This window comes from Pseudophryne corroboree, chromosome 3 (genome assembly GCF_028390025.1).
Source record: "Pseudophryne corroboree isolate aPseCor3 chromosome 3, aPseCor3.hap2, whole genome shotgun sequence".
Classification (NCBI taxonomy): Eukaryota; Metazoa; Chordata; class Amphibia; order Anura; family Myobatrachidae; genus Pseudophryne; species Pseudophryne corroboree.
Genome location: NC_086446.1, coordinates 326,868,052 through 326,895,534, shown reverse-complemented (window position 1 = coordinate 326,895,534; position 27,483 = coordinate 326,868,052).

The following is a 27,483-nucleotide window of genomic DNA, read 5'->3' as shown; positions in this document are numbered from 1 at the left end:
GCTGAACACACTGCCGGTGTTGCTGATGCCACAGATCACTATGAGGAGAATATAGCAGCTGTGGGCTCTGGTTCTGGGGGCTCCTTGCCCCCCAGTGGGACTGTGGCAACGGAGGCACATAATGACCCACCGTGGGCCGCTTTTTCCACGCTTCTGCATACGCTAGTTCATAAACTAACACCCCCTATGGGACCCCCGATGCCGGTACAACCGTATGTGGTCCCTGCAGCTAACCCGCCGAGGGCGGACGATTTATCTGCTCAATTGAAGAAGTTGAACCAGTCCCTGACTACTAAAAAGTCTGTCCATCACTCGCCTAAGTCCAAGGGGTCCTCTGAGCGAGCACTTGTCTCCTCAAAATCCACTGCTGTCACTGACACCTCGTCTGATGAAGACGGCACTTACACTGACCCTACAGGTTCTGACTCAGATATGGCTGATGGGGAGGGTGGTTCACATGTGGATGTTCCTGACCTTTTGGAGGCATTTAACTTAATTCTACAGATTACGGATGATCCCGAGCCATCCATCCCTCCTAATAAACCTGATAGGTTCAAGTGTCAGAAGGTGGTTAAACAAGTTTTACCTCACTCTGATCACCTAGTGGATATACGTCAGGAACCCTGGGAAAACCCGGGTACGAAGTTTGTGCCTCAAAAGAAGATGCTGTCTCGCTATCCCCTCGCGCCAGAGCTAAGAATTGGGAAACGCCTCCTCCAGTAGACCCACATGTGGCTAGGATGGTGGTTTCCTCAGCTCTGCCTGTCACTACCGTCATGTCTCTAAAAGAGCCTACAGATAAACGTGTGGAGGGTTGTCTTAAAGCGATTTACACCCTCACGGGTGCTGCACAAAGGCCCACTACTGCAGCTACATGGGCTGCAGAGGCTATTGAAGCATGGGCCTTGGAGTTAGAAGCTGAAATCTCCTCTGACCATGCTAGACAATGCTTGTCATATATGTCACAGCTTCTCGCTATATTAAAGAGGCGGCTTCTGATGCCGGTATCCTAGCAACCAAGGCCTCTACTACGTCAGTCCTGGCTCGCCGGATATTGTGGCTGAGATCCTGGTCTGTGGATCTGGACTCTAGAAAAACCCTGGAGGTACTCCCTTTCAAGGGAGATATTCTGTTTGGGGAGGACTTAAATAAGATAGTGGCTGACTTGGCTACTGCCAAAACTGCCTGTCTGCCAAGTACCGCTCCTTCTGTGTCGAAGGCTAAAGGTACGTCCTTTCGCCCCTTCCGTCCTTCAGGTAAAGCAAAAGGTCAGGCATACAACAAGCAGGCCCGCACTTCCAAACCTGGTAAGCCGAAGCCAAAAAGAGCCTGGGCGGCCCGCCAGCTTCCAAGGCCGATAAGCCTGCCGCATGATGGGGCGGGCCTCCCCCTGGGGGATCTTAGGGTGGGGGGCCGGCTTCTAGGGTATACCCAGGAATGGTTGAAAACCACTTCAGATGCCTGGGTGCGGGAAGTCGTCACTCGAGGTTACGCCATAGCCTTCAAAAACCGACCCCCTCATAGATTTTGCCAGACAGACGTCCCATCGGACCAGACAAAGGCAAACACTCTGCATTCGGTGGTACAGACCCTCCTGGATACAGGAGTCGTAGTACAGGTGCCTCTTGTGCAGAGGGGCCGGGGGTACTATTCTCCGCTGTTTCTAGTCCCGAAACCGAATAGGTCCTCCCGGACCATTCTCAACCTCAAGGCATTGAACAGGTTTGTGAAGGTTTCCAAGTTCCATATGGAAACCCTTCGCTCTATAGTTCTAGCCTTGGAACCTGGGAACTACATGGTCTCCCTGGACATACAGGATGCTTACCTGCATATTCCTATAGCAGCGTCACATCAGCAATACCTGAGGTTTGCTATTGGCAACCTCCATTACCAGTTTCGGGCGTTACCTTTTGGTTTAACAACGGCTCCGCGAGTCTTCACCAAAGTAATGGCTGTGATGACGGTGGTACTCCGCCGTCAAGGGGTCAGGATACTGCCGTATCTGCCATCTGGACGACTTGTTAATCCTGGCAAATTCCCCAGAACTTCTCCTACGTCATCTGGATATGACGGTCTGGTTTCTACAAGCCCACGGGTGGCTCATCAACTGGAAGAAATCCTCCCTGATCCCTGCTCAGAGCATGGTGCATCTGGGAGCGCTTTTGGACACTCACAACCAGAGGTTGTTCTTGTGTCAGGAGAAGGTCCTGAAGCTTCAGGACAGGATTTGTTGCTTCCTTTCTCGTCCGCAAGTGTCGATATATTCGGCTATGCAGGTGCTGGGCCTCATGGTGTCAGCATTCGACATGGTGGAGTATGCTCAATTCCATTCTCGCCCCCTCCAGAGGCTGATTCTAGCCAAGTGGGACGGCCTGCCTCACCGGATCAGGTCTCAAATGATCTCATTGACTCCGGAGGTCCGTCTGTCGCTGCTCTGGTGGCTCCAGGACCAACAACTGTGCAGGGGCCGTCCCTTCTGGATAACCAACTGGGTCCTGTTGACGACAGATGCCAGTCTAAGAGGCTGGGGTGCAGTGCTGGAGCAACACTCCCTTCAGGGTCGGTGGACCAAGGAGGAATCTCTCCTCTCAATCAATATTCTGGAATTGCGGGTGGTCTTCAATGCATTGAACCTGGCCCAGCATTTAGTTCAGAACCGTCCTGTTCAAGTACAGTCGGACAACGCCACCACAGTGGCTTACATAAATCATCAAGGCGACACTCGAAGCCATTTGGCAATGAAGGAAGTCTCACGGATTCTACATTGGGCAGAACGCCATCTACCGGCCATATCGGCAATATTCATTCCGGGAGTCCTGAATTGGGAAGCGGACTTTCTCAGTCATCACGACGTGCATGCCGGCGAGTGGGGCCTCCATCCAGAAATGTTCCAACTCCTAGTGGAAAAGTGGGGTCTTCCAGATGTAGATCTGATGGCGTCTCGACACAATCACAAGGTTCCGGTCTTCGGAGCAAGGTCAAGGGATACTCAAGCAGCATTCGTGGATGCGCTGGCTGTGCCGTGGAGGTTTCGGCTGCCGTACGTCTTCCCTCCGGTGTCACTCCTGCCCAGGGTAATTCGGAAGTTCAAGCAAGAAAAAGGAAATCTGCTTCTCATAGCTCCAGCGTGGCCCAGACAGCACTGGTTCTCAGACCTGCAGGGCCTATCGTCAGAGCATCCAATTCTACTTCCACAATGCCCAGACCTCCTCGTTCAGGGCCCCTGTGTCTACCAGGACCTAGCCCGGCTGTCTTTGACGGCGTAGCTCTTGATGCTTCCGTCTTGAGGGCTAAGGGTTTTTCTGAAGAGGTAATTAAAACTATGTTGCGGGCCCGGAAACCGGCTTCTGCCTGGATTTACCATAGGGTCTGGCATTCCTACTTTGTTTGGTGCGCATCTAACAATTATGACGCTTCCAAGTTTAGTACAGCCAAACTTTTGGCTTTTCTGCAACAGGTCCTGGATTTAGGCTTGCGTCTGGCCTCCCTCAAAGTTCATATTTCTGCCTTGTCGGTGTGGTTTAGAGAAAAATTGCGACCCTGATGTTCATACTTTCACTCAGGGTGTGTTGCATATCCAACCTCTCTATGTCCCGCCTGTGGCTTCTTGGGACTTGTCGGTGGTTTTGGAGGCGTTGCAGGAGCCTCCGTTTGAACCCCTTGGTTCAGCTGACCTTAAGTGGCTTTCCCTTAAGGTGGTGTTCTTGCAGGCTATTGCCTATGCTAGAAGAGTGTCGGATTTGGGTGCCCTTTTCTGTAGTTCCCCATATCTGATTTTTCACCGTGACTGGGCGGTACTTCGGGCTCCCGGTTATTTACCGAAGGTGGTGTCCTCGTTCCACCTTAATCAGGAGATTGTGGTTCCAGCCTTTGTCTCTCCTGATTTGTCTCCCAAAGAGCGGTCTTTGGATGTGGTACGGGCTCTCCGTATCTATGTGAAGAGAACTGCTTCTATTCGAAAATCTGATTCTCTCTTTGTTTTGTTTGGATTTCACAAACGTGGCTGGCCTGCTCACAAGCAGACCCTGGCCAGGTGGATTAGAATGGTGATTGCACATGCTTATGTGAAAGCTGGTTTGTCAGCTCATGCTCACATTACGGCCCATTCTACTCGGTCTGTTGGACCTTCTTGGGCGGCTCAACGTGGTGCGACCCTTGACCAATTGTGCATGGCGGCTACGTGGTCCTCCGGGAACACGTTCATAAGGTTCTATGCCTTCGATACTGCCACTTTCCAGGATGCTTCCTTTGGACGCCGGGTTCTTGTGCCCGCTACAGTGCGTCCCCTCTCATAAGGAACTGCTTTAGGACATCCCCATTGTCCATCCTTGTGGAGCCCAGTGTACCCCGCAGCAGAAAATGAGTTTTATGGTAAGAACTTACCGTTGTTAAAACTCTTTCTGCGAGATACACTGGGCTCCACAAGGCGCCCACCCTGACGCACTTAGCTTCTTTGGGTTGGTATGGCATTAGCCGCTGACACTTCTCCTGTCGTGAGAGTGTGGTGTATGTGGCTACTAACCGTTGTCGTCTCTTTTCCTGCTACTGCATTGGGCTGGTTAACTAAAAACTGAGCTCCTGTTCAGGGAGGCGGCGCTGTGCATTCTGGGAACAGTCAAAGCTTTGAGCCTGTTGGTGCCTCGGATCAAGATCCTACTCTATACCCCATTGTCTATCCTTGTGGAGCCCAGTGTACCTCGCAGAAAGAGTTTTAACAACGGTAAGTTCTTACCATAAAACTCTTTTTCTTACGTCCTAGAGGATGCTGGGGTCCACATTAGTACCATGGGGATGTACCAAAGCTCCCAGAACAGGAGGGAGAGCGCGGAGGCTCCTGCAGAACCGATTGACCAAACTTCAGGTCCTCAGAGGCCAAAATATCGAACCTGTAAAACTTAGCAAACGTGTTCGACCCAGACCAAGTAGCCGCTCGGCAAAGCTGTAAAGCCGAGACACCCCGGACAGCCGCCCAGGAAGAACCCACCTTACGAGTATAGTGGGCCTTAACAGACGTAGGACACAGCAATCCTGCCGAAGAATATGCATGCTGGATAGTAAACCTGATCCAGCGAGATATAGTCTGCTTAAAAGACACCCAGTTTTCTTGGGATCATACAGGACAAACAGAGAGTCCGATTTTCTGTGATGAGCAGTCCTCTTCACATAGATTTTGAGAGCCCGTACAACATCCAAGGACTTTGATGAAATTGAGGAGTCAGTAGCCACTGGCACCACAATAGGTTGGTTGATCTGAAATGCTGACACAACCTTCGGAAGGAACTGCTGATGTGTCCGGAGCTCAGCTCTATCTTCATGGAAGACCAAGTAGGGGCTTTTGCAAGACAAATCCCCCAACTCCGACATACGTCTAGCAGAAGCTAAGGCCAACAAAGTGACAGCCTTCCACGTGAGAAACTTGACCTCAACTACCTATAGAGGCTCGAACCAATCCGATTGGAGGAACTGTAACACCACGTTAAGATCCCAGGGTAGGTGGCACAAAGGGAGGCTGGATATGCAGAACCCCTTTCAAGAAAGTCTGAACCTCAGGAAGGGAAGCCAGCTGTTTCTGGAAGAAAATGGATAAGGCGGAAATCTGGAACTTCACGGATCCCAACCTCAGGCCCATATCCACACCTGCTTGCAGGAAGAGGAGAAACCGTCCCAGTTGAAACTCCATTGTAGGAAACTTCTTGGATTCACACCAAGAGACATACTTTTTCCAAATGCGATGGTAATATTTAGATGTTACTCCTTTTCTAGCCTGTATCAGGGTAGGAATAACCTTTCTCGGAATGCCCATCTGAGCTAATATCTGGCGTTCAACTTCCATGCCGTCAAACGTAGCCGCGGTAAGTCTTGATAAGCGAACAGCCCCTGTTGCAGTAGGTCCTCCTGAAGAGGAAGAGGCCTCGGATCTTCCAGCAGAAGACCCATAAGATTTGCGTACCAAGTCCTTCATGGCCAGTCCGGAGCAATGAGGATTGCCTGAACTCTTGTTCTCCTTATGAGTTTTAGAACTCTTGGAATGAGTGGAAGTGGAGGAAACACGTACACCGACTGGAACACCCACAGAGTCACTAAGCGTCCACCACCACGGCGTGCGGGTCCCTTGACCTGGAACAATACCTCCGAAGCTTCTTGTTAAGAGTGGAGGCCATCATGTCTAGTTGAGGTACACCCCAAAGATCTGTTACCTCCGTGAACACCTCCGGATAGAGTCCCCACTCTCCTGGATGGAGATTGTGTCTGCTGAGGAAGTCCGCTTCCCAGTTGTCTACTCCCGGAATGAAGATTGCTGACAGCACCACTGCGTGCTTTTCTGCCCAGAGGATGATTCTTGTTACCTCTGACATTGCAGCTCTCCTCTTCGTTCCGCCCTGTCGGTTTATGTAGGCCACCGTCGTTACATTGTCCGACTGCACTTGAATGACTCGATCTCGTAGAAGATGAGCCGCTTGGAAAAGACCGTTGTAGATGGCTCTTAGTTCCAGAATGTTTATTTGAAGACTGGATTCCAGGCTTGACCACCTTCCTTGGAAGGTTTCCCCCTGAGTGACTGCGCCCCAGCCCCGGAGACTTGCATCCGTGGTAAGAAGGATCCAGTCCTGAATCCCGAACCTGTGGCCCTCCAGAAGATGAGGCATTTGCAGCCACCAGAGGAGTGAAATCCTGGCTTTCAGCAACAGACGTATTCTCTGGTGCATGTGTAGGTGAGAACCCGACCATTTGTCTAGGAGATCCAGTTGGAAGGGCCGAGCATGAAACCTTCCGTACTGCAGAGCCTCGTAGGAGGCAACCATCTTTCCCAGAAGGCGAATGCACTGATGAACCGATACCCAGGATGGCTTCAGGACATCCCGGACCATTGTTTGAATCACCAACGCTTTCTCCTCCGGCAGAAACACCCTCTGCACTTCTGTGTCGAGAATCATTCCCAGAAAGGACAATCTCCTTGTCGGCTCCAAATGTGACTTTGGAAGGTTCAGAATCCAACCGTGTTCCCTGAGCAGATGAGTCGTGAGAACAATGGACTGCAACAACATCTCCCGGGACGATGCCTTTATCAGTAGATTGTCCAGGTATAGGATTATGTTCACCCCCTGTCTGCGGAGGAGAACCATCATCTCGGCCATCATCTTGGTGAACACCCTCGGTGCTGTGGAGAGGACGAATGGCAGTGCCTGAAATTGTGAAATTGATAGTGACTAACAGTGCAGATAAGCCTGGTGTGGTGGCCAAATCGGAATGTGGAGGTACAAATCCTTGATATCCAGGGATACCAGGAACTCTCCATCCTCTAGACCTGAAATCACCGCTCTGAGAGACTCCATTTTGAATTTGAACACCCTCAGGTAATGGTTCAACGATTTCAAGTGCAAAATTGGTCTGACCGAACCATCCGTTTTCGGTACCACAAAAAGGTTTGAATAATAACCCTTGTTTTGCATATGAGGTGGAATTGGGACAATGACCTGTGACTTTTCCAATTTTAGGATGGCTTCCCGTAGGATAGCCCTGTCTGTCAGCAAAGCTGGCAAGCCTGATTTGAAGAATCGGGGAGGCGGGAGTTATTTAAACTCCAGTCTGTACCCCTGGGACACAATATCCTGTACCCAGGGATCCTGGCCGGACGAAACCCAGACGTGTCTGAAACGTCTGAGTCTCGCACCCACCAGCCCGTCCTCCAGGCTGTGCGGTCCACCGTCATGCTGAGGATTTTGGTCCTGGGAGCCTGCGGGTGCAGGCTTTTTGGATTTTGCATGACCACCTCTAAAGAAAGTGGTAGGAGGCTTGGACTTTTTTGCCTTAGTGGTCCAGAAGGACTGCGACACAGCTGAAGAAAATGGTTTCTTCGTAGAAGGTGTAGCAGGGGGAAGGAAAGGTGACTTACCCATGGTTGCTGTGGAAATCCATGCATCCAACGCTTCCCCAAAAAGAGCCTGACTTGTGTAGGGTAAGTTCTTCTCACTTCTCCTGGATTCCGCGTCTGCAGACCATTGGCGTAGCCAGAGTTCCCTGCGAGCTGAGACCGACATGGAAGATATCCTTGCCGTCAGCGTACCCAGGTCCTTCATGGATTCCACCATGAACCCACAGAATCCTGTATGTTACGTAGAAACAATTCAATGTCAATTCTATCCATTGTATCCAAATCCTCTAGTAATGTGCCTGACCACTTTACTATGGCTTTAGAAATCCATGCACAGGCAATAGTGGGCCTTAATGCCACTCCTGAAGCAGTGTATATGGATTTGAGCGTAGTGTCAATTTTACGATCAGCCGGTTCTTTTAATGCGGTAGATCCAGGGACAGGTAAAACCACCTTTTTAGACAGTCTGGAGACACATGCGTCAACTATGGGTGGGTTTTCCCATTTTTTCTTATCCTCCTCAGGGAAGGGAAAAGCAACCAGAGCCCTATTTGGAATTTTTTTCTCCGGATTTTCCCAGGATTATTCAAATATAGCGTTTAATTCTTTTGACGCAGGGAAGGTTAGCGAGGCTTTCTTATTGCCAGTGAAGTAAGCCTCCTCAACCTGCTCAGGTGGCGTGTCATTAATGTTTAACACATCTCTAATGGCCTCAATCATGAGCTGTACCCCCTTTGCAAGGGATGCCGCTCCCCTCAGCACGTCCCCATCACTGTCTGCTGTATCAGAGTCGGTATCCGTGTCATCTTGCATAATCTGGACAAGTGCACGTTTCTGTGGGAACATACTAGGGGATTTTGCAGGAATAGGAACAGAACCTGATCAAACTGCCATAGAGTTCTTTAACACCTGAGTTTCAGTCTCAGTATGAGCTACCCTGGTAGAGATCTGAGAGATCATCCTCTTAATAGAGGACAACCACTCAGGCTCATTAATTGGGATCTGAGACAAGACATTACATTCCTGTGTACATGGAATGGATTCCTCCTGAGAGGAAACATCCTCTGCAGCATAAGACACAGAGTCCCTAGACATAGCTATGTGAGACAACAAACACCCACACGCACACAGGGAAATGTCAGACACAGTTTCCCCCCAAGTATGCCACAGAGAGACACAGAGATTGGAGCCAACCCACACACACAGCGCTTTCTGACGTAGATATAAAACAACTACCTAGCGCTTACTGTGTACCTTAATAGACTACACAGTATTTACACAGCCTCCCCCCCCCCCTTCTACAACCCCCTGGTACCGCACAGGATAGCTGGAGTTGCTTGGAGGGACAGCTGTCCCTGTCAGTGTCTCTGTATAGGATCTGCAGGCAGGAAAATGGCGCTGAACGCTGCTGGGTCCGCTCTAAGGAGAAGGTCCGCCCCCTGAACATGGCGCTGCTTCCTGCTTTTCAATTCTTTATACTGGCCTGAGGATTTCTACTGGCATTGTAACCGAGGTCCATGACAAGCTTGCTGACCAGTGTAGGGTATAGGCGCTGGCTCAGGGCGCCCCTCACAGCGCCGCACTATGTACCGCTGATCTTCCGTAGCGCAGTTAATACTGCGCTCCCACCCTGTTGCCGCCATCTTCATACCGGCTCCACGCTTGCTGAGGGGGCCGGTGACTCACTCACCACCGAAATCTTCTGGCTCTGTTAGGGGGTGGCAACATGCTGCAGGAGTGAGCGTTTGCCAGGGGCGGCTAACGATCATCACCCTCAGGAGCTAATGTCCTGTCAGAGATAGTGGCTCAAAACCCCTCAGGGCGGACACTACTCCCCCCCTAAGTCCCACGGAGCAGGGAGGCTGTTGCCAGCAGCCTCTCTGTGCCTAACTTAACTTTTAGAAAAATAATAAAACTAAAGAAGCTCTAGGAGCTCCCCTAGCTGTGACCAGCTCCTCCGGACACATTTTCTAAACTGAGTCTGGTAGGAGGGTCATAGAGGGAGGAGCCAGCCCACACTCTCAAACTCTTAAAGTGCCAGTGGCTCCTAGTGGACCCGTCTATACCCCATGGTACTAATGTGGACCCCAGCATCCTCTAGGACATAAGAGAAAATGCCGTTGTTTGTGAAAGAGGCGATTCACAGGGACGGCATGGCCACGCCCCGGCAGGCATCCTATTCAGTGGATAGATCCGGCTGCAACACGGCAAAAAGCCGTCCAGGAGTGTGCCGTGCCGGTCTGTGCCAGCTAGTGTGAAAGGGGCCTAAGTGTGCCTCGAGGACCAAGGTTGAGGAGGTTGGGAATGCCTGGTGTATATGCAGGGCCGGTGCCACCACTAGGCAGATTTAGGCAGCTGCCTATGGGTGGCGGCCACTTGAGGGCAGCACCTCACGCTGCCGATCAATGCTTGCTTTATGAGATGAAGAGCAGGGATACCGTGGCCGCCCAGCAGCACTGACAGACGTGACAGTGTGTAAGTGTAACCATTGACTCTAACAGACTATGCACATGCTGCAGGCTCTTACAGGTGTAGTGTAGTAATTGTCTGCATCTATCCACAACACCCGCACAACAACAACAGAGTGCCGCAATGTGACCTCGCATGTTACCCGCCCCCATCCACCACCCGCGATATAATGGCGCATATATATTACACCCCCCATGATCACCTCCCTCCGCGATTGCATCCCGCATATGAAAACCCCCCACCCCCTCTCCCTCCGCCATTGCATGACACTACCCTGCCCCCTCTCCCTCCGTGATTGCATGCCGCATATGACAACCTCCTCCCTCCGCAATTACTACCACCCTACGGTTGCATACCCTCATATGTGTTGCTGGCAGGGGGAAAGAGTCCGTAAACTTATATATTGATATCTACCTGTGGGTCATGTCCGTTATTTAACTGAGAGCTTCAGCTGTGTTTGCCGCAACTCAATGTAAATATATATATATATATATATATATATATATATATATTTATATATAAAAATATACATGCCGTAGCAATAAAGGATGCTGAGTACTTTGTAAGCCTGTGGAGTGCCACCTGATATTTTTACATATATTGTACCTTTACAAGTCGTGTGTGTGTGTGTGTGTATATATATATATATATATATATATATCCGTAACTATGCAAAGGTTTGTGGTGCCGCCACTAGGTAGCTGTAGTAGAGGCCAGCTACTTGTCACAGGGTTGCAGCGTATGGTAGGTGAGTATGTGTGCTCTGGGGAGGGAGGAATGAACAACACACACACACACACACACACACACACACTCTCTCTTACTCTGTGCACCTGGGGCTGTACCTGGCATAATGTGGGCTCTACCTGGCATAATGTGCATCGGGGCTCTACCTGGCATAATGTGTATCAAGGGCTCTATCTGGCATAATGTGTATCAGGGGCTGTGGGCTCTCCCTGGCATAATGTGTATCAGGGACTGTAGCTCTACCTGGCATAATATGTATCAGGGGCTCTACCTAGAATGATGTGGGCTCTACCTGGCATAATGTGTATCAGGGGCTTTACCTGGCATATTGTGTATCAGGGGCTCTACTGTGGTGTCATGTGTGTAAGGGGCTCTACTATGGTATAATGTGTATAAGGGAAAATACGGTAAAAACCCATTTTTGTGGTTTTATTGCATTTCCCGTATATATGTGCTAAGACCCGGACGTTGGATGTCCGATGTGGGTGATAGTGGCAACAAAAGCGTCACCCTGTGGAAGCCTATGGGTTTCTTTCTGAACTGGAGCTGTCAGGGAGATCCGATCGGATCCCTCCCAGCATCCCCCTGCGGCCGCGTTGTCACTCTGCACATGCGCAGACAGGCTCCCAGGTCATAAACTCAGAAGTCCAGGGACCGGCGGCCATCGCAAAGGGCAGCTCTTATTGGGTTAAACAATTTTTTTTTGTGTTTTGTGAGACCAAATGACATCCCTGATTTTGATGTTTCAGGTTTCATTTGATAGAGTGTGTGATGCAGATTTGCAATAAGTTCTCAGAATTTTGGTAATTGATAAGGTTGTTGAGAAATAACGCATAAAGAGCCATAATGTTTTCCCATAGAAAAATCATTGAGTGGGGTGCATGCGCTTTTATTGAGCAACTGTTGACTAGTAACTATCTATCTATCTATCTATCTATCTATCTATCTATCTATCTATCTATCTGTATATGTATGTATGTATGTATGTATATATATATACTAGGTGATTCATCGCGCCCTACGGGCGCTCTTCACACCGTCGCAAGGGGCTACGCCCCCTTAACCCCTGAACGCCTTTTCGGCATTCAATATTTGTATTATATAGAGAATTACAATTGCACGACGAAAGGCCATCAGATGGTGAAGGGGGCGAAGCCCCTTGCGATGGGGAGGGGGCCGCAGATGGGGGAGCAGTCCAGATGCTCTGCGGTTAGGAGAGGGGCAGGTGCAGCTGTCGCAGATGGGGGAGGGGTTCTGGAGGCACTGCGGGTGGGGAAGGGGGGTTTCGCGGTGGGGTAGGGGGTCCGGAGGTGCCGCAGGTGGGGGAGTGCCGGGTGTAGGGGTGCCGTGGATGGGGGAGAGGATCTGGCAGGCATTGGTAGGTATGAGTGTACAGCAGATATATGTGTGTATGGAGGGGGTACATAGGGTAGACAGGTATGTGTGTGGGGGTGTAGATGTGTGTACAGCAGGTATGTATGTGTGTATGGAGGGAGTACATAGAGCAGGTATATACACAGAGTGTGGGCCGTGGAGGGGAGGAGGTGCTGCAGCCGCTGTGTACTGCGGGTCACTTACTTGTCTCTGTGTCTCCATGCTTCGGCGCCGGCTCCCCGCTCTCATCTCTCAGCTCCCCGCTCTCATCTCTCAGCTCCCCGCTCTCATCCTCCCTGGGCGGATCCGTCCATCTGCTGCTGCCGCCTCAGACTGCGCCCGCTCCCCGCTCGCATCTCTCGGCTGCCCGCTCACATCCTCCCCGGGCGGATCCATCCTCTGCTGCCGCCGCCTCAGACTCACCGGCTGCCGCCACGTCAGACAGCTGCGGCCCGTTACCCGTCCTCCTCCTTCAGTCAATCACACAGTGCCAAGTTGACTGCCGCCACGCCCCACCGACAGGTGATTGGCATACAGCTCCGAGGGATCACAACCCCTCTTCAGACACTCCGCCAATCACACGACTGGGGTCATACCTAGATGCCTCCTTATTAGCCCAGATCTGTGACTCTGACTCCGCCCAGCACTGTGACTCCGCCCAGCGTTAGCAAATGAGTCACAAAGTCACAGAACTGGGCTAATATATAGAAGATATATATATATATATATATATATAAAACTTCAAAGGCAATTGCCAGTATTTGAAATGCAAATATCCCAGAAGTTTTTTTTTACTTGAAAAAATAAAATAAAAAAACATGCAAAAGTAGGCAGACACTACACTGTCCGCCTACTTCTGTGACATCGCAACTTATGATTATTATTATTATTATCATTATTATTATTATTATTAACAGTTTATTATATAGTGCAGCATATTTTGTGGAAACAGTGATAGAACAAAACTGGTTAATAACAGACAAAGCTTTAGGAACAGGGCCAGCTCTACAATTAGGCAGCTTTAGGCAGTTGCTTGGATGCAAGAATCTAGGGGTCTGCTTACCATAAAATTAAGGATAATGCTGAGAGATGCATCCTTGTGTAACTTAATGCAGACTGCGGCTGCTGAACCTGTAAGATGCCATCTCCAAACATTCACCTGAGAGGATGAATAGTAGGTACTGGTGTGTGGTTTGGGGGGGAAAGGAGGGGCAGCAGGCTGAAGTTTTGCCTAGGGTGTCGAGAATCCTTGTACCGGACCTGTGTATTTGGTTTATTAGGCTTACCATACTGCATAGCTCCCAACATTACCCTCTTCAGGAGTAGAGATGTGCACCGGAAATTTTAAGGGTTTTGTGTTTTGGTTTTGGATTCGGTTCCGTGGCCGTGTTTTGGATTCGGACGCGTTTTGGCAAAACCTCCCTTAAAATTCGGGTGTGTTTTGGATTCGGGTGTTTTTTTTCAAAAACCCCTCAAAAACAGCTTAAATCATAGAATTTGGGGGTAATTTTGATCCTATAGTGTTATTAACCTCAATAACCATAATTTCCACTCATTTCCAGTCTATTCTGAACCCCTCACACCTCACATTATTTTTAGTCCTAAAATTTGCACTGAGCTCACTGGATGACTAAGCTAAGTGACCCAAGTGGGCGGCACAAACACCTGGCCCATCTAGGAGTGGCACTGCAGTGGCACATGATCAAAGATAAATAATAAAAAAAGAGGTGCAAGATGGAATTGTCCTTGGGCCCTCCCACCCACCCTTATGTTGTATAAACAGGACATGCACACTTTAACAAACCCATCATTTCAGCGACAGGGTCTGCCACACGACTGTGGCTGAAATGACTGGTTGGTTTGGGCCCCCACCAAAAAAAAGAAGCAATCAATCTCTCCTTGCTCAAACTGGCTCTACAGAGGCAAGATGTCCACCTCATCATCATCCTCCGATTCCTCACCCCTTTCACTGTGTACATCCCCCTCCTCACGGAGTATTAATTCGTCCCCACTGGAATCCACTATCACAGGTCCCTGTGTACTTTCTGGAGGCAATTGCTGGTAAATGTCTACACGGAGGAATTGATTATAATTCATTTTGATGAACATCATCTTCTCCACATTTTGTGGAAATAACCTCGTACGCTGATCGCTGACAAGGTGACCAGCTGCACTAAACAGTAAACACTCCTTCGGAGTACACACTGGAGGGGGGCAACTTAGGTAAAATAAAGCCAGTTTGTGCAAGGGCCTCTAAATTGCCTCTTTTTCCTGCCAGTATACGTACGGACTGTCTGACGTGCCTACTTGGATGCTGTCACTCATATAATCCTCCACCATTCTTTCAATGGTGTCAGAATCATATGCAGTGACAGTAGACATGTCAGTAATCGTTGGCAGGTCCTTCAGTCTGGACCAGATGTCAGTTTTCGCTCCTGACTGCCCTGCATCACCGCCAGCGGGTGGTTTTGGAAATCTGATCCTTTTCCTGGCAGCTCAAGTGGCGGTAGAAAATGAAGGAGGAACTGTTGGCGGGTCACGATCCGCTTGACTTGACTAGTGTCTCACTAGCAGGTCTTTGAACATGTGGAGACTTGTGTCTGCCGGAAAGAGAGATACAACGTAGGCTTTAAACCTAGGATCGAGCACGGTGGTCAAAATGTAGTGCTCTGATTTCAACAGATTGACCACCCGTGAATCCTGGTTAAGCGAATGAAGGGCTCCATCCACAAGTCCCACATGCCTAGTGGTATCGCTCCATTTTAGCTCCTCCTTCAATCTCTCCAGCTGCTTCTGCAAAACCCTGATGAGGGGAATGACCTGACTCAGGCTGGCAGTGTCTGAACTGACTTCACGTGTGGCAAGTTCAAAGGGTTGCAGAACCTTGCACAACATGGAAATCATTCTCCACTGCGCTTGAGTCAGGTGCATTCCCCCTCCTTTGTCTATAACGTAGACAGATGTATAGGCTTGAATGGCCTTTTGCTGCTCCTCCATCCTCTGAAGCATATAGAGTGTTGAATTCCACCTCGTTACCACCTCTTGCTTCAGCTGATGGCGGGGCAGGTTCAGGAGTGTTTGCTGGTGCTCCAGTCTTCAGCACGCGGTGGCTGAATGCTGAAAGTGGCCCACAATTCTTCGGGCCACCGACAGCATCTCTTGCACGCCCCTGTCGTTTTTAAAAAAATCTGCACCACCAAATTCAAAGTATGTGCAAAACATGGGACGTGCTGGAATTTGCCCACATGTAATGCACGCACAATATTGGTGGCGTTGTCCGATGTCACAAATCCCCAGGAGAGTTCAATTGGGGTAAGCCAATCTGCAATGATGTTCCTCAGTTTCCGTAAGAGGTTGTCAGCTGTGTGCCTCTTATGGAAAGCGGTGATACAAAGCGTATCCTGCCTAGGAACGAGTTGGCGTTTGCGAGATGCTGCTACTGGTGCCGCCGCTGCTGCTGTTGTTGCTGCTGGAGACAATACATCTACCCAGTGGGCTGTCACAGTCATATAGTCCTTAGTCTGCCCTGCTCCACTTGTCCACATGTCCGTGGTTAAGTGGACATTGGGTACAACTGCATTTTTTAGGACACTGGTGACTCTTTTTCTGACGTCTGTGTACATTCTCGGTATCGCCTGCCTAGAGAAGTGGAACCTAGATGGCATTTGGTACCGGGGTCACACTACCTCAAAAAATTCTCTAAGTCCCTGTGAACTAACGGCGGATACCGGACGCACATCTAACACCAACACAGCTGCCAAGGCCTGAGTTATCCGCTTTGCAACAGGATGACTGCTGTGATATTTCATCTTCCTCGCAAAGGACTGTTGGACAGTCAATTGCTTACTGGAAGTAGTACAAGTGGTCTTCCGACTTCCCCTATGGGATGATGATCGACTCCCAGCAGCAACAACAGCAGCGCCAGCAGCAGTAGGTGATACACTCAAGGATCCATTGGAGGAATCCCAGTCAGGAGAGGACTCGTCAGACTTGCCAATGACATGGCCTGCAGGACTATTGGCGTTCCTGTCTAAGGAGGAAATTGACACTGAGGGAGTTGGTGGTGTAGTTTGCACTGGGGGCTTGGGTACAAGAGGAAGAAGGGATTTAGTTGTCAGTGGACTGCTTCCGCTGTCACCCAAAGTTTTGAACTTGTCAATGACTTCTGATGAATGCGCTCCAGGTGACGTATAAGGGAGGATGTTCCTAGGTGGTTAACATCCTTACCCCTACTTATTACTAGAGATGAGCGGGTTCGGTTCCTCGGAATCCGAACCCCCTCGAACTTCAGCCTTTTTACACGGGTCCGAGGCAGACTCGGATCTTCCCGCCTTGCTCGGCTAACCCGAGCGCGCCCGAACGTCATCATACCGCTGTCGGATTCTCGCGAGGCTCGTATTCTATCGCGAGACTCGGATTCTATATAAGGAGCCGCGCGTCGCCGCCATTTTCACACGTGCATTGAGATTGATAGGGAGAGGACGTGGCTGGCGTCCTCTCCGTTAGAATAGATAGAGACACTTGAGTTGATTACTTAGTAATTTTGGGGAGCATTAGGAGTACTCACAGTGCAGAGTTTTGCTGATAGTTACTAGTGACTGACCACCACCAGTTTTATTTATTATTTAATATAATCCGTTCTCTGCCTGAAAAAAACGATACACAGTCACATACCATATCTGTGCTCAGCCTCAGTGTGCTGCATGATAATATCATCTATATGTATATCTGACTGTGCTGAGTGCTCACTGCTCACACAGCTGAATTGTGGGGGAGACTGGGGTGCAGTTATAGCAGGAGTACAGTGCACACTTGCTGCCAGTGTGACTGACCAGTGACCACCAGTATATTGTCTGCCTGAAAAAGTTAAACACTCCTGTCTGTGGTTTTTTTTATTTTATTCTATCAACGCATTCTGCTGACAGTGTCCAGCAGGTCCGTCATTCATTATATTATATAAATATTTACCTGCAGTAGTGTTATATTTTTTTTGTTCATCTCTATCATCTTTATCATCTCTATATTAGCAGACGCAGTACGGTAGTCCACGGCTGTGGCTACCTCTGTGTCGTCAGTGCTCGTCCATAATTGTATACCTACCTGTGGTGGGGGTTTTTTTTCTATCTTCTTCATACTAGTAGTTTAGGAGTCTGCTGACAGTGTCCAGCAGGTCCGTCATTATATTATATATACCTGCAGTAGTGATATATTTATTTATTTTTTATATCATTATCATCTCTATACTAGCAGACGCAGTACGGTAGTCCACGGCTGTAGCTACCTCTGTGTCGTCAGTGCCTCGTCCATAATTGTATACCTACCTGTGGTGGTTTTTTTTTTCTATCTTCTTCATACTAGTAGTTTAGGAGTCTGCTGACAGTGTCCAGCAGGTCCGTCATTATATTATATATACCTGCAGTAGTGATATATATATATTTTTTATATCATTATCATCTCTATACTAGCAGACGCAGTACGGTAGTCCACGGCTGTAGCTACCTCTGTGTCGTCAGTGCTCGTCCATAATTGTATACCTACCTGTGGTGGGGTTTTTTTTTCTATCTTCTTCATACTAGTAGTTTGGGAGTCTGCTGACAGTGTCCAGCAGGTCCGTCATTATATTATATATACCTGCAGTAGTGATATATATATATTTTTTATATCATTATCATCTCTATACTAGCAGACGCAGTACGGTAGTCCACGGCTGTAGCTACCTCTGTGTCGTCAGTGCCTCATCCATAATTGTATACCTACCTGTGGTGGGTTTTTTTTTTCTATCTTCTTCATACTAGTAGTTTAGGAGTCTGCTGACAGTGTCCAGCAGGTCCGTCATTATATTATATATACCTGCAGTAGTGATATATATATATTTTTTATATCATTATCATCTCTATACTAGCAGACGCAGTACGGTAGTCCACGGCTGTTGCTACCTCTGTGTCGTCAGTGTTCGTCCATAATTGTATACCTACCTGTGGTGGGGTTTTTTTTTCTATCTTCTTCATACTAGTAGTTTAGGAGTCTGCTGACAGTGTCCAGCAGGTCCGTCATTATATTATATATACCTGCAGTAGTGATATATATATATTTTTATATCATTATCATCTCTATACTAGCAGACGCAGTACGGTAGTCCACGGCTGTAGCTACCTCTGTGTCGTCAGTGCTCGTCCATAATTGTATACCTACCTGTGGTGGTTTTTTTTTTTCTATCTTCTTCATACTAGTAGTTTAGGAGTCTGCTGACAGTGTCCAGCAGGTCCGTCATTATATTATATATACCTGCAGTAGTGATATATATATCTACTGTCTACTGTCACTGCATATGATTCTCTCACCATTGAAAGAATGGTGGAGGATTATATGAGTGACCGCATCCAAGTAGGCACGTCAGACAGTCCGTACGTATACTGGCAGGAAAAAGAGGCAATTTGGAGGCCCTTGCACAAACTGGCTTTATTCTACCTAAGTTGCCCTCCCACAAGTGTGTACTCCGAAAGAGTGTTTAGTGCCGCCGCTCACCTTGTCAGCAATCGGCGTACGAGGTTACTTCCAGAAAATGTGGAGAAGATGATGTTCATTAAAATGAATTATAATCAATTCCTCCATGGAGACATTCACCAGCAGCAATTGCCTCCACAAAGTACACAGGGAGCTGTGATGGTGGATTCCAGTGGGGACGAATTGATAATCTGTGAGGAGGGGGATGTACACGGTGATGAATCGGAGGATGATGATGAGGTGGACATCTTGCCTCTGTAGAGCCAGTTTGTGCAAGGAGAGATTAATTGCTTCTTTTTTGGTGGGGGTCCAAACCAACCCGTCATTTCAGTCACAGTCGTGTGGCAGACCCTGTCACTGAAATGATGGGTTGGTTAAAGTGTGCATGTCCTGTTTATACAACATAAGGGTGGGTGGGAGGGCCCAAGGACAATTCCATCTTGCACCTCTTTTTTCTTTCATTTTTCTTTGCGTCATGTGCTGTTTGGGGAGTGTTTTTTGGAAGGGCCATCCTGCGTGACACTGCAGTGCCACTCCTAGATGGGCCAGGTGTTTGTGTCGGCCACTAGGGTCACTTATCTTAGTCACACAGCTACCTCATTGCGCCTCTTTTTTTTCTTCTTTGCGTCATGTCCTGTTTGGGGAGTATTTTTTGGAAGGGCCATCCGGCCTGACACTGCAGTGCCACTCCTAGATGGGCCAGGTGTTTGTGTCGGCCACTAGGGTCGCTTAGCTTACTCACACAGCTACCTCATTGCGCCTCTTTTTTTCTTTGCGTCATGTGCTGTTTGGGGAGTGTTTTTTGGAAGGGCCATCCTGCGTGACACTGCAGTGCCACTCCTAGATGGACCAGGTGTTTGTGTCGGCCACTTGGGTCGCTGAGCTTAGTCATCCAGCGACCTCGGTGCAAATTTTAGGATTAAAAATAATATTGTGAGGTGTGAGGTGTTCAGAATAGACTGAAAATGAGTGGAAATTATGGTTATTGAGGTTAATAATACTTTGGGATCAAAATGACCCCCAAATTCTATGATTTAAGCTGTTTTTTAGGGTTTTTTGAAAAAAACACCCGAATCCGACAAAAAAAATTCGGTGAGGTTTTGCCAAAACGCGTTCGAACCCAAAACACGGCCACGGAACCGAACCCAAAACCAAAACCCGAAAAATTTCCGGTGCACATCTCTACTTATTACAGCTTGACAAATGCACCAGTTGTCCGCATTTCTGTTGAAATAATTCCACACCGAAGAGGTGATTTTTTTGGTATTTTGACCAGGCATGTCAAAGGCCTTATTCATCCCATGGACAACAGGTGTCACCCTGGGTGCCTGACTTAAACAAACCACCTCTCCATCAGATTCCTCCTTGTCAATTTCCTCCTCAGCTCCAGCAACACCCATATCCTCATCCTGGTGTACTTCAACAGTGACATCTTCAATTTGACTATCAGGAACTGGACTGTGGGTGCTCCTTCCAGCACTTGCAGGGGGCGTGCAAATGGTGGAAGGAGCCACCTCTTCCCGTCCAGTGTTGGGAAGGTCAGGCATTGCAACCGACACAATTGGACTCTCCTTGGGAATTTGTGATTTAGAAGAATGCACAGTTCTTTGCTGTGCTTTTGCCAACTTTAATTTTTCTAGCGGGAGGATGAGTGCTTCCATCCTCATGTGAAGCTGAACCACTAGCCATGAACATAGGCCAGGGCCTTAGCCATTCCTAGCCACTCCGTGTTGTAAATGGCATATTGGCAAGTTTAAGCTTCTCCTCAGACGCTTTTAATTTAGATTTTTGGGTCATTTTACTGAACTTTTGTTTTTTGGATTTTACATGCTCTCTACTATGACATTGGGCATCGGCTTTGACAGACGACGTTGATGGCATTTCATCGTCTCTGCCATGACTAGTGGCAGCAGCTTCAGCACTAGGTGGAAGTGGATCTTGATCTTTCCCTATTTTACCCTCCACGTTTTTGTTCTCCATTTTTTAATGTGTGGAATTATATGCCAGTAATATTATTATATCAATAGCAATGGCCTACTGTACTGTACTACTATATACTGCTCACAACAATGCAGCACAGATATGGATACTTGAAGTGACACAGAGCTGCAAGATACAGCAATGGCCTACTGTACTGTACTACTATATACTGGTGGTGACCAAAATGCTGCACTGTACTACTATATACTGCTCACAACAATGCAGCACAGATATGGATACTAGAAGTGACACAGAGCTGCAAGATACAGCAATGGCCTACTGTACTGTACTACTATATACTGGTGGTCACCAAAATGCTGCACTGTACCACTATATACTGCTCACAACAATGCAGCACAGATATGGATACTTGAAGTGACACAGAGCTGCAAGATACAGCAATGGCCTACTGTACTACTATATACTGGTGGCCACCAAAACGCTGTACTGTACTACTATATACTGCTCACAACAATGCAGCACAGATATGGATACTTGAAGTGACACAGAGCTACAAGATACAGCAATGGCCTACTGTACTGTACTACTATATACTGGCGGTCACCAAAATGCTGCACTGTACTACTATATACTGCTCACAACAATGCAGCACAGATAAGGATACTTGAAGTGACACAGAGCTGCAAGATACAGCAATGGCCTACTGTACTATACTACTATATACTGGTGGTCACCAAAATGCTGCACTGTACTACTATATACTGCTCACGACAATGCAGCACAGATATGGATACTTGAAGTGACACAGAGCTGCAAGATACAGCAATGGCCTACTGTACTGTACTACTATGTACTGGTGGTCACCAAAATGCTGCACTGTACTACTATATACTGCTCACAACAATGCAGCACAGATATGGATGCTTGAAGTGACACAGAGCTGCAAGATACAGCAATGGCCTACTGTACTATACTACTATATACTGGTGGTCACCAAAATGCTGGACTGTACTACTATATACTGCTCACAACAATGCAGCACAGATATGAATACTTGAAGTGACACAGAGCTGCAAGATACAGCAATGGCCTACTGTACTGTACTACTATGTACTGGTGGTCACCAAAATGCTGCACTGTACTACTATATACTGTTCACAACAATGCATCACAGATATGGATGCTTGAAGTGACACAGAGCTGCAAGATACAGCAATGGCCTACTGTACTATACTACTATATACTGGTGGTCACCAAAATGCTGCACTGTACTACTATATACTGCTCACAACAATGCAGCACAGATATGGATACTAGAAGTGACACAGAGCTGCAAGATACAGCAATGGCCTACTGTACTGTACTACTATATACTGGTGGTCACCAAAATGCTGCACTATACTACTATATACTGCTCACACAACAATGCAGCAGATATTGGGGGTCATTCCGAGTTGTTCGCTCGTTATTTTTTTCTCGCAACAGAGCGATTAGTCGCTAATGCGCATGCGCAATGTCCGCAGTGCGACTGCGCCAAGTAAATTTGCTATGCAGTTAGGAATTTTACTCACGGCATTACGAGGTTTTTTCTTCGTTCTGGTGATCGGATTGTGATTGACAGGAAGTGGGTGTTTCTGGGCGGAAACTGGCCGTTTTATGGGTGTGTGCGAAAAAACGCTACCGTTTCTGGGAAAAACGCGGGAGTGGCTGGAGAAACGGAGGAGTGTCTGGGCGAACGCTGGGTGTGTTTGTGACGTCAAACCAGGAACGAAACTGACTGAACTGATCGCAGATGCCGAGTAAGTCTGGAGCTACTCAGAAACTGCTAAGAAGTGTCTATTCGCAATTCTGCTAATCTTTCGTTCGCAATTTTGATAAGTTAAGATTCACTCCCAGTAGGCGGCGGCTTAGCGTGTGCAAAGCTGCTAAAAGCAGCTTGCGAGCGAACAACTCGGAATGACCCCCCATTGAGCACTGATCAGGATACTAGAACTGAGTCTGACACGGAGCTGCAAGATACAGCAATGGCCAACTGTACTGTACTACTATAATATACTGGTGGTCACCACAATGCAGCACACTGAGCACAGATATTGAGCTTTTCAGGGAGAGAACGCAGCCACGTCTTCTCCGCTCAATCTACAATGCACGAGTTAAAATGGCGGCGACGCGCGGTTCTTTATATGGAATACGAATCTCGCGAGAATCCGACAGCAGGATGATGACGTTCGGCCTCGTTTGGGTTAACCGAACAAGGCGGGAAGATCCGAGGCTGTCTCGGACCCATGTAAAAAACGTGAACTTCGGGGGGGTTCGGATCTCGACGAACCGAACCCGCTCATCTCTATTCAGGAGGGACAGAATGCTGTGCTCCTGGACTTCTCTCTTAATGGGGGTAATTCTGAGTTGATCGCCGCAGGAACTTTGTTAGCAGTTGGGCAAAACCATGTGCACTGCAGGGGAGGCAGATATAACATGTGCAGAGAGAGTTAGATTTGGTGTGGTGTGTTCAATCTGCAATCTAAATTGCAGTGTAAAAATAAAGCAGCCAGTATTTACCCTGCACAGAAACAAAATAACCCACCCAAATCTATCTCTCTCTGCACATGTTATATCTGCCTCCCCTGCAGTGCACATGGTTTTGCCCAACTGCTAACAAAGGCCCTCATTCCGAGTTGTTCGCTCGCTAGCCGCTTTTCTCAGCAGTGCACACGATAAGCCGCCGCCCTCTGGGAGTGAATCTTATCTTAGCAGAATTGCGAACGAAAGATTCGCAAAATTGCAAATAGAAATTTCTTAGCAGTTTCTGAGTAGCTCGACACTTACTCTGCCACTGCGATCAGTTCAGTCAGTTTCGTTCCTGGTTTGACGTCACAAACACACCCAGCGTTCGCCCAGGCACTCCCCCGTTTCTCCAGCCACTCCCGCGTTTTTCCCAGAAACGGCAGCGTTTTTTCACACACTCCCATAAAACGGCCAGTTTCCGCCCAGAAACACCCACTTCCTGTCAATCACACAACGATCACCAGAACGAAGAAAAAACCTTGTAATGCCGTGAGTAAAATACCAAACTTCTTAGCAAATTTACTTGACGCAGCCGCAGTGCGAACATTGCGCATGCGCAGTTAGCGGAAAATCGCACCGATGCGAAGGAAAATAAAGAGCGAACAACTCGGAATGAGGGCCAAAGTTCCAGCTGCGATCAACTCAGAATTACCCCCAATGTATGATTGCCATCACCTGTGCTGAAACTCCTTTCTTACCCACTAACCTGTTCAAAACAGATGCCGGCAATCATAAATTAAGAGAAAGTCCAGAAGCAGAGCATTTTGTCCCTCCTGGAGAGGGTCATGTTGGGAGGTATGATACTCTCCGTTTAAACTGGTATATCCATGAATTGCACAGGTTCTGTGGCTGCCTGTCTTCAAACCTGCATTTCTTCTCATTGTAAGCAGCTAGAACACCTGTGTAACTCATGAGTGTCCTAGTTTAAAGGGATAATATAGTAAGCTTAAGGGCCCTATACACTACAACAGGCTGATAAATTGGATAAAAAGTGGCAAATCGGATGTGTTTTACATCCGATACGATGCGTGGTCCCTTGAGCATCGGATCGGAGCCCCTAGGTCGTTAGTGCTGCACTCGGGATATGTCGGATCCCGCAGGCATGGCTGGGAACGCATAAGATACATTGTGTGCAAAAGTACCGCATACGATGTATCTTATACGATCCTGCCGCTCGGGAGGCTGCCGGGCGGGTCAAGGGAAATCTTATGTGACATGAGGGTCAGACATGTCGCTGTAGTGTATGGGGCCCTTTATGGTTTATCATACATGCAGGTAGAGTAGGGGTTATTGAGTCTATTCTCACAGGTGAACTGTATGTCTCTGCGCACCATACTTTACCTTTAAACTTGGACACTAATGAATTACATAGATTTTGTGGCTCGCTGACTTCAAGTCTGCATTTCTTCTGGTTTTAATCAGCCACAGAACCTGTGTAATCTATGAGGACCAAGACCTAATTCAGACTTGATCGTAGATGTGCTAAATTTAGCACATCTATGATCAGTCATACAGACTTGCGGCCTGTCCCCTCCTGCCTCTGCCTGTCAATCAGGCAGTGGTGATCGCAGGGCTGAGACAGCCGTCGACTGTCTGGCATGCGCCGGCGCACTGCTGCGCCGGTGCAGTGCAAACCTGATTGGCTGTTGTGCAAAAACGCACAGCAGCGATCAAGTATGAATTAGGCCCCAAGTCCGAAACACACTGCTACAAAGCCAGCTGCTACCTCAGGAGACCCTGAGAGGAAACACACCAAAAGGAAGAGGTGACATACGCAGGAATCTCCATTCTTCCCTTCATACCTAAAAGTTTGCCTTTCTCAAAACGTTATATATGGTATGCGGTAACCCTTAAAACTTTGTGAATTGCATTTCTTACCTGTGCGAGTATATGCATATTTGTATGTGTTGTAAATAAACGTTTAAATAATATGAGGAGCTACTCCTTTTTAACTTCTATTTTGTAAGGTATTATCTATTTGACTGATCTGGCTGATACAAGAATATATCGCATGGTGACCAGAAGATAAGGATATCTTTAAAGTAGTGATGTGCACCGGACATTTTTCGTGTTTTGTGTTTTGGTTTTGGATTCGGTTCCGCGGCCGTGTTTTGGATTCGGACGCGTTTTGGCAAAACCTCACCGAAATTTTTTTGTTGGATTCGGGTGTGTTTTGGATTCGGGTGTTTTTTACAAAAAACCCTAAAAAACAGCTTAAATCATAGAATTTGGGGGTCATTTTGATCCCATAGTTTTATTAACCTCAATAACCATAATTTCCACTCATTTCCAGTCTATTCTGAACACCTCACACCTCACAATATTATTTTTAGTCCTAAAATTTGCACCGAGGTCGCTGGATGGCTAAGCTAAGCGACACAAGTGGCCGACACAAACACCTGGCCCATCTAGGAGTGGCACTGCAGTGTCAGGCAGGATGGCACTTCAAAAAAATAGTCCCCAAACAGCACATGATGCAAAGAAAAAAAGAGGCGCACCAAGGTCTCTGTGTGACTAAGCTAAGCGACACAAGTGGCCGACACAAACACCTGGCCCATATAGGAGTGGCACTGCAGTGTCAGGCAGGATGGCACTTCAAAAAAATAGTCCCCAAACAGCACGTGATGCAAAGAAAAAAAGAGGCGCACCAAGGTCGCTGTGTGACTAAGCTAAGCGACACAAGTGGCCGACATAAACACCTGGCCCATCTAGGAGTGGCACTGCAGTGTCAGGCAGGATGGCACTTCAAAAAAATTGTCCCCAAACAGCACATGATGCAAAGAAAAAAAGAGGCGCACCACAGGTATAGAATGTAGATGGATAGTATACTTAATGATGACACAGAGGTAAGTACAGCAGTGGCCTTCCGTACTGCTATATATAGTATACTGGTGGTCACTGTGTCAGCAAACTGCAAAACTAAAATGCACCACAGGTATAGAATGTAGATGGATAGTATACTTAATGAATGACGACACAGAGGTAGGTACAGCAGTGGCCTTCCGTACTGCTATATATAGTATACTGGTGGTCACTGTGTCAGCAAACTGCAAAACTAAAATGCACCACAGGTATAGAATGTAGATGGATAGTATACTTAATGAATGACGACACAGAGGTAGGTACAGCAGTGGCCTACCGTACTGCTATATATAGTATACTGGTGGTCACTGTGTCAGCAAACTGCAAAACTAAAATGCACCACAGGTATAGAATGTAGATGGATAGTATACTTAATGAATGACGACACAGAGGTAGGTACAGCAGTGGCCTTCCGTACTGCTATATATAGTATACTGGTGGTCACTGCGTCAGCAAACTGCAAAACTAAAATGCACCACAGGTATAGAATGTAGATGGATAGTATACTTAATGAATGACGACACAGAGGTAGGTACAGCAGTGGCCTTCCGTACTGCTATATATAGTATACTGGTGGTCACTGTGTCAGCAAACTGCAAAACTAAAATGCACCACAGGTATAGAATGTAGATGGACAGTATACTTAATGAATGACGACACAGAGGTAGGTACAGCAGTGGCCTTCCGTACTGCTATATATAGTATACTGGTGGTCACTGTGTCAGCAAACTGCAAAACTAAAATGCACCACAGGTATAGAATGTAGATGGATAGTATACTTAATGAATGACGATGACACAGAGGTAGGTACAGCAGTGGCCTTCCGTACTGCTATATATAGTATACTGGTGGTCACTGTGTCAGCAAACTGCAAAACTAAAATGCACCACAGGTATAGAATGTAGATGGATAGTATACTTAATGAATGACGACACAGAGGTAGGTACAGCAGTGGCCTTCCGTACCGTACTGCTATACAGTAGCGGATCTTGCCACGGGCAAGCAGGACTTTTGCCCGGGGCGCCGCCTATACTGGTGGTCACTGGTCAGCAAAACTCTGCACTGTACTCCTCCTATATAATATTATACTGGTGGTCCCCAGCAGTGCCGTTTCTTGCGGCGGGCGAGCCGTGCAATCGCACGGGGCG